The following is a 9,548-nucleotide window of genomic DNA, read 5'->3' as shown; positions in this document are numbered from 1 at the left end:
TGGTGTTCTTCGTTAATATCCTACCCTAACCCGGCTATCTTGTTGCAGGAAATATCCTTGATGAGGACGGTATTTTTCAATACCTATGCAAGGGGGTGTTATCGTTGATGAAGCGGTATTTTTGAATACCTCTGAAAATATCGGTGAGGACGATATTGGTGGGAGGGTTGTTATAATTTTTTTGCAATGTTTTAATCTGTCTATAATGTAGCTGGTATTTGACCATAGAAAAACTTTTCTTTATAACTATTGGACAAATTAAATTAAAACCATGGAGGACCATCATAAATGTCTACATCGCATACATGAACACCCTAGGGTTTATTGAAGTTTAGCTGTTTCCGATAAAAAGCAATACACGGAACACGGGTTTGTTTCAATGCTTTGAAAATATAATATTTTGCTTTAACACAGACAAAATGCGACCTATTGTAATTTGAACTGATATGAAAGTTAACATTTTGGTTGCATTTCTGTCTCTAGTATTTCCTACTCTAGTAGTTTCCGTTTTCCTCTCTCTACTTTTGCTATGTTTAATTTGACTAAGTTTGCATTTTTCTTTATTTATGATTGACATGTTAGATCAATTACTTCTTGCAAATAGACCATATCTTGAATTGATAATGTTTATTTGTACAATAAAATTTCAACTTGGTTGCACTATTTAAAGAAATCTTGTAATTCATTTTCCATCTAAACTTTGTTTGGCACTGTAAAGAAAGCAATATAGATCTTCTGGGGTCATCCAGACCCAGAAGTGGAGTCACGTGACTCGTTCAGCCATTGGAATATAGTTTTAGGGTGTATGAATATATGGGTTATCATTCTTAGTGTCACTTGCATTAAAATTCTTGGAGATACGGTATCTATATTTAGTGATCATACTTTTTAAAACATTTTTCTTCTTGCGTCCTTGCGATCCCTTTAGTATATGATATTTTAACCTAGAATGTTTGGGCAATCTTGTAAGTAGACTAGGCCAGTTCAAACTTCACCCAAACAAAGTAGGAGCAACCAGAGATGCACCTAGACCAGAAACTAAGAAACAAGTAAGATCTTTCCTAGTTTTGATCGGGTTTGAGAGGTAATTTGTTCCCAATTTTTCCAGCCCATTAACATATTTGACTAGGAAAGTGCATGCGAATAAAGTTCCCCGGGATGTGTGCCAGGAAAAGGCGTTTAACGCTTTAAAACAGAAACTGATAAGTGCATCAATCTTAAAGTTGCCAAAACCTTTGTGCTGACGAGTGATGCTTCCGATATGGTGCTTGGGGCTGTTTTGCTACTGGAGCAAGAGGGGGTGAAATTGCCAATTGCTTATGCAGGTAGGAAATTGCTATATAGGGAGCAAAACTACTCCTTGATTGAGAAGGAGTGCCTAGCCTTAGTATGGGGGATAGGAAAACTCCATACATATCTTTTCGGGAGGGAGTATTCCTTACAAATGGACCATCAGCCGCTCTTATACATGAACAAAGCGAAGGTCGCCAACGCAAGATTGATGCGTTTGGCATTATCTTTGCAACCATATAGTTTCCGAATCGAGACCATCAGAGAATCGGAAAATGTGGTTGCTGATTTTTTAAGTAGGGTGTAATTTTCCTTTTATATTCATAATTAAATGTTTTAATAATTGTTTATGTTCCCATTCCGTGATTTTAAAAAAATGTTACCACTTTTTAGGGGGGTGTGTGTGTGGTATTGTCACGGCATTGTTTAAATCCCTTTATTTATTAAATACATGTACTCGGGTTTCGTTTTTTGTGTACAACGATACGATACCCGAGGGTAATTTATGTATATTATAGAAATATTTCGAAGCATTAAGTTCGGTTCATCCGATGCCGCACGTGCAGAGTGTCTTCAGTGGTAAAAACCGATTCATCTAGCCCACAGACTATGTATGGTTACATTGTCCGTGGATAAATACCTCACCGTAGGTCTAAATCTTCACGTTACGGAACGTCTTGTCAGTGAGCGGTCTACTGTTGATTACGGAATACAACACAAATGGCCTACGCCACAAACAGGCAATTTGCCAGAAAAAATGAACCACCAATTCACCAAAAGGAACGAATACGGATTTTGATTTAAGACAACGGACTTAATACGTTACTTAATCAAGAAATGGAACGAATACGGACTTCAGATTCAAGACAATACTTACATTAGAATTTATGGAAAATTTACAATAACGGACTACAAAACCGGACGATTACTGAATTGATTGCAAAATCGTTTGATTACGAAATAACTACAATTCATGGACTACAAATGGACATTCTTGATTACGAAATACAAAACAAATCGACTACACCACCAACAGGCAATTTGCAAGAATTCTTACTATTTCTCTACTAATCACGAACATGCAAACACCAAACAAACATACACACTATTAATTACATTATTTCTTTATTTATTTGTACTAAAGAATTACTCTCAAAACTGCCCGAATTACATTAGACTAGTCTCGAAATTACTCCTAAAATATATATTTGTTACTGATTTCACCAGATTTACTATTAATTGCCATAACTCGGATTTCCTAAACCAATACCTTCATATGGTGTACAAAACCCTAATCCAAATTAATAAATCTGTCAAAATTCTATTTGAATATACACGCACTATATAGAGTCCTCCCTATGATGGAGTCTGAGAGGGACCACACCAATAAATTAAAGGACTTGCCCATTTTCAGCTGTAGAGGTATGTGAGTTATCTATAAATTCCTTGTGTATAAGCTTATAATTATTATACTACCACGTTTATTTTTGTATATTTTCTATGTAGTTTCGGCTTACGTAGTATAATGTAAATATCTTCTATTCTTGTTTTTGACTTAGCAAGATATTTATATTAGCAATATAAAGTTGCATTTTTAAGAAACGTTTAGTACCGTAGGATTCTTATCGGACAAGGGTAGGTTCACTTCTGAACCTGTTTATTGCTTTGTAACCATTGTGCCGATAATGCAATTTGTATAACTTACCGTATATAACGTCATTATGTGTTATCGTATACGTCCGTGTCATTCTTAGTACACGGTATTAGATTTAATTTCAGCTGATCGGAGTCGACGTGGTACGAGCTGTAGAGCTAACCATATAAGTTGACCATAACAGCTGTAAAGCTGACCCATGTCAGCCGTAGAGCTGAGTAAACAGTGTTGCTGGTGGGGTAGCAGGTTATCGGGCGTTGCTGACCAATTGGTGGGCGCTGATTGCTTGATTGACCAAGGAAATGAATGCTGGTAGATGACGACCTGGAAAATTGACTGCCTGATTGACCAGCGTGACTGGTAGCCAAGTGTACTGGTGACGGAGTGTGTAACTCCATACATGTAATCTTTTAGCTGTGGACTAATTTTGGGTTTGTAATACCCAGTGTTTTGTGATTGTAGAGATGATTTGTATGATATATGTTCCTTTGTTTTCATCATTTTCCTATTTGAATAAAATACCTCATATTTCACTATTTGAGTGAATACATCTTACTATATGAATAAAGTGCGTCGTTTTTTACTATTTGAGTAAAACACATAATTTTTCGTGGTGTGAAATTACCGTGAATCATTCATCTTTGTTCTTGTACTGTGTAAGGTCGTTTATTTGTATTTTCATTTGTTTCATTATTGGGTTCGTGCGGACTATGTTAATTTGTTCAATATTTGGATCTTATACACGCACATAGTTAATCATGCTTTTCTCATTCAAGTCATTCACCACTTAACACTGTATTTGTATCACCATCCAAAGTGTTCTGTTGTAAATCCGAAATCAAACCCGGTTATCTTGTTTCCTGTTTCTTTGCACTATTATTCCTGATAGTTGTAAAGATCATTTTCTTGCTCTCACTCTGGAAAAGAGAAGGTGAGTAGATATTTCTTTTGTTCAGAGCCATCGGCTATTTTGGAAAGACAATGACAAAAGCATTTATTATGGGTCATTCCCTTTATAAATGGTTAGATCAGTATTTGAGGTTCGGGACGGATCTTAGACTCGTCACGTCGTTCAATATAACGGAAGCTTGTAATGTAAACATGAAGTGTCGGATGGCGTACAATCGACAAGCTTTCGCGTCAAGACATGAACGTAGTGCGATTAAGAAGCCCCGATATTGTAATTCTACTTATCAGGGACAACAATGTAAACGCCGATACATCGCCAGAAGTAATTGCACATAAGATGGTTACATTTGCTACTCTTTTACATAGGAAATATTGTGTTAAACATATTGTTCTTTGTCAGGTCATGCCTAGATTCCCGGCAACGTTACACCATGTTGGGGTCACCGGAATACATAAATATAATAATGAGGTAGCCGATAGAAACTACAAGGTTATGTATTGTCACTTAGCAAAGTAAGTCAATAATATTTTGCGATCGGAAATGTCTGCTTATCCTTATTTAACATTTTGTGACCATTTCTTGAATTTGTATGTAAAATGGGAACGTGTTTTTCACTTGTCAACTCTAATTCTCTTATTCCAAATTGATATTCCCTTTCTTCCTTCTCCCTTTGCTTTTGCATTTGCATCTCTCTCTCTCTCTCTCTCTCTCTCTCTCTCCTCTTTCTCCGATTGTAACTGCATTTGTTTTTTCTATCTCTCTCCTCTTTCTCCAAAACATTTGTGTTTTTTTTTTCTTTCTTTCTGTAACTGCATTTGTTTCTCTCATCTTTCTCCGATTGTAACTGCATTTGCTTCTCTTTCTCCAACATCATTCCCCTCTCTCTTTCCTCCTTATCTAACTGCGTTTGCATTTGTTTCTCCTCTTTTTCCAAATGTATTTGTTTTTCCTCCTTTTTCTGAAGTTCAAGCTTCCTTAACTCTAAATCAATCTTGCATTTTAATTTTAATACCTTTACTTTTATGTCACATTCTTATACAGACTTACTGATCAAAACAAAATGACTTTTATCCAAAACATTCTTTATCACCAAATATTGGACCAAATATTTATTTTTATTTCTTGCACCGTTAAAGAAGCTTTTGCCTCAGTAAGATCATATTTGTTGGCAAGCTGAATCGATTCATTTTTTTCTTCAAACAGTCTAACAGCTCCCGAGTAGGATTTTAAAAAAAAAAATCTCCTCTTTTGATGACATTGTACAAAAGCCTGTTGATATCACTAAAGATTTTTCTAAATTGTGAAATGATGCCTGGGATTCAAAATTCAGAAACTAGGGGAATTTAAATATCAAAACGTTTTCTGAATATTTTAGCAAAATTCATATCCCAAGGATGAGCGCCCAATTTCTGTTACAAGTCTATGCTCTTAAAACAAGTAACAAAAAAGAGTGAAGACAACAAGCTTTGTAAAATTTAACAAATAATTTATTTTCCTAAAAAAAAACAAGTGAAAAATGAGAAAAAAGAACTTACGATTTTACGAATTAAATCCAAATTGTAATCCAAGAATTAAAAACACAAGTCCTATCAATGAAAAGTTCTAAGTGAAGCTCAGTTCAAATCCCAATGAAATTCAAGACGGAAGGCGATGACATCTGTAATAGTCAGCGTTGTACTGATGTGTCAACAGTATCTTTTTGAGTCACAGAAAATATTATTCCAGTTTTGAATTCCGTATAAATTCCAGTGAATGTCTTTGTCCAATAATTATATCAGAGTACTTTTGTATTTCCAGAGAAAATAATCACTTGAATTCAATAATTTGAAGAAAATAAAAATTCAGCCCAAACTGTTCACAACATAATACAACTTAACGTGTCAAATGTTTTAAGCCCGACTGACAAGCCTTTATCAGAACATCAGTTATACGCATAATTAAGACGCAAAACAGATTGAGGGCAAAAGTTCGTTCTGCTGAAAAAAAATAGAAGTTTATTTACCAGCTGGCACATGCTACTTGTCACGTGGTCCTGGTATGACCATGACTCAACTTCAAGATTCTTACTCTGAGAAAGATTAAAAAATAATAAAAAGTTGTTTACCAAAACATTCACTGATTTTGGAACAAGGTCAGCAACTATATACACTGTTTCAATTCTGGACAATGTCAAATCCAGTAAACAATGTTACATACATTACAATAGCATGTAATGGAATAATTTTTAAAAAAATCTAACAAACAAACAATTAAATTAAATATACATAACAAGTGGTTAAAAGGTTACAACACTGCCAAGATAGATTTCTTGATCCAATGATTTACACTGGGATTTAATGTGGGGCAAAAGGATTTATGTCACCTATTGAAACTCATAATCTCAAATCAGCTGTACAAAATCCAGGGATTGTTCAAGACAAAATAGACACATAACTTCATGCTGGCAGGTTTGCGGGTCCTTTCAAGACCCACCCTTTATCACTATTTCAAACATCACCCCTGGGCTTGGTTCGAAAGAAAACACTTAGTACTTTTCGCATGATTCACCATTTCTCACATCCTCAGGTGTCTTCAATAAATGATGGTATATCTCCGGTAGAAAGTGTTGTTCAATATCAAACTGTGGAACACTCTATTGCAATCATTAAAAAACTTGGTAGAGGTTGCGTTATAGCAAAAACAGACATAGCCAGTGCTTTCAGAATTGAACCACTCTGCCCCACTCAGTATCATATATTTGGCTTCACTTGAAATGATATGTATTATTATATGACAAGTGCCATCCTGTGGGTTTTAGCTCCAGTTGTCAAATCTTTGAATATTTAAGCATAGTATTACAGTGGGTTGCAACGCACAAATTGGGCATTGTCTATGTGGTACATGTTTTAGATGACTTTCTGCTTTTAGAATCAAACTATAACACCTGTAAAGACAAATTAGACCGATTCTTAATTCTTTGTGTAGATATTAGCAATCCCATATCTGAGGAAAATACATTTCTTCCCAGTATAACATTGACCTTTTTGGGCTATGAACTGGATACAATCAAGAGGGAGGTAAGACTTCTCATAGATAAACTCCAGAACTGCTACAGTCTGATAACACACTGTCTACGAAAACCCAAAATGACGCTTCACAATCTCCAATCCATAATTGGTACACTAAATTATGCATGTCCAGTTGTCCTGCCTGGCAGCGCTTAATTGAGAGGGTTGATTGATCTGACAGTGGGTGCGTCGAAACCACATCACTTCATACGCATTACGCGGACCCAGTACCAATACCGTCATATCCCAACTTGATTCATTAACAAACACACTTGATACTCCACTGGATAGTACCTTGATATAAATGTTGAAAGCAGCATATATAATCTATATCGAGCTTTCACTGCAGAATATACTTTGGAAACCTTCATACCAGCCTCTCGGGTTAATTTGGCACATTTCATTTCTCATCTGGTTAACAAGCATTATGCATAAGCTACAACATCCTCAAATGTATCTGCCATTGGGTTTGTACACAAAACTAATAATTATGCAGAAAAACTCTTTCCTAATACAGAAACTTCAGCAAGCATGCCACATGAATCAAATTTCTTGTGATGCTAGATGGCCAATTGACAAGTGTATTTTAGAAAAGTTATCTACGCTACAACTCGCACTAGAGATTCTTAATACGAACAGCTCTTATTTCAAGGAATGGTTTTCATGGCATTCAATGACTTCCTGAAAACCGGAGAGATCACAGAGCAGTCCCTTAGCCATCATGACCTTAATCTGTTGCACATTGATCAGTTAGCTCTTGACCACCATTCCATCACTCTAACATTCAACACCTTCAAACACAGCCAGGGCCAGAAGTTTACTTAAAAAATTAATAAAAACTATAATGCTGCAGTTTGTCCTGTCTCAGATCTCCAGCGTTACACCCAAATGCGAGGTACTGGTCCAGGCCCAATATTTATTTATCTTTCAAGGAAAAGCACACTTCTAGAAAATTTAGAACGACGGCTTATTCGTACACGGTGAAGTTTAAAGATTTCAAGTCAGATGTACCGCTAGAGAAAGCAGAGTGGTTCATCACCGAGGTGTGGGATTCTGTGTTAAGCACACTGAAACGGTAATGTCAAGCCAAAGAAGACGATCGCCTGAGACTCTCCATTCATCACGACAGTTTAAAGTCCCCTGTTTGGATCGAGTTTAGTAGCACAGCAGAATTAACACCTTCCAAAGTCATCGACAAGATTCAACACGTGCAACAATCAGACAAGTTTCACATCACCGATGAAAAGCGACACTGTTCATGACCCTCATTTCTCTTTCCCAAGGGATGGACGCAAAAAGGTGTTATTAGTGGTCAAACTTCGCAGCATCAAGCGTAGCCTCGTTCAAAGTAATAAACCTCAGGACCAGTAGTGTTCAGCCTGTCCCTTAGTCGTAGGACGAACGTATGTCGAGAAGAACGACACGGCAGAATGGAAAAGAGCCTGGAAAACTATTCGACAATTGTGCCAAACAACGAAGAGAAGCCTAACTCCTGTTACAGCAAGAGGGCTATCCAGGGACACTCCCTGTGGGATTCCTGAAATGCAAAAATTGCAAGACTCTTGGCTCCACGCTACACCTTGAAAGTGCATACACAAGAAGTGCGCGGATCTCTGTTGTTTCGAGGCAAACGTTTTCAGGATGGAAAATACATTCACGTCTATTATCACGATGAACATTTCGATGCCATTACAAATATTACCGGATTCCTAGGATACAGTTATTACTGTGAGACATGTGATTATGACTATAACAATAGAGAGCAACACAAGTATTGTGGTTCGAAATACTCAGGATGTTTGGCTCCTCCACCCTGTCTGGACGAAGGACAAAAACAAGTGCATGGCCCTACTTGTCAGCGCACTTGTGTCAGCTCTGCCTGTTACCAACAACATCTAAAGACGCAAGGTTCACAGAAGAAAAGTGCTTGTCAACTCCTGAGACTGCGCCCTACTTGTGGACAAGACATACGTACCAACAATGCCAAGGCACACGTCTGTTCAGGAAAGAAACGATGTCACATTTGTTACCAAACCGTAGACTTGAAACACGAATGCTACATTCAAAATTACCAGTCCAAACATACAGTGGAAGACAATGACCACAAGAAAGGGAATTTCATCTTTTTCGATTTCGATTGCAAGCAAGAGACCGGCATTCACGTTCCTAATTTCTGCGTGGCTCATCTAGTGTGCGATAAGTGCATCCAAGAGCCTATCTTTAGTCATTGTCCTTACTGCAGCAAGATTCCTGAAGAACGTGAAAAAATCTTTCGGGAACCGAACACTCTGACCGATTTTGGCCAATGAATCTTACACCCCATCGGCGAGATATTGAGACAAGAGGACATCGAGCGTTAAGGATGGGCAGTTTCTTTTGAGATAATATACGGAACAAAGTACATAACGTCCTAAAGTGACTTTGAACGGAGCTAAAATCATTTCCATGCAAGTGGGACAAGTACAATTTAAAGGTTCGATGAGCTACTTGGACATGCCATTGAGTCTAATCCATAAAACGTTTGGAATAACAGAAATGACCAAAGGCTATTTTCCCGCACCTTTTAAATATCGAAGCCAATCAACACACCGTTTTACCCCTTTTGCCTGAGGATCACTACCACGACCCCGACAACATGCGTACCGAA

The sequence above is a fragment of the Sinohyriopsis cumingii genome, chromosome 12 (assembly GCF_028554795.1).
Source record: "Sinohyriopsis cumingii isolate HCF-2022 chromosome 12, ASM2855479v2, whole genome shotgun sequence".
NCBI classification, from domain to species: domain Eukaryota; kingdom Metazoa; phylum Mollusca; class Bivalvia; order Unionida; family Unionidae; genus Sinohyriopsis; species Sinohyriopsis cumingii.
The sequence above is the reverse complement of the archived record's forward strand: the minus strand, read 5'-3'. Positions refer to the sequence as shown.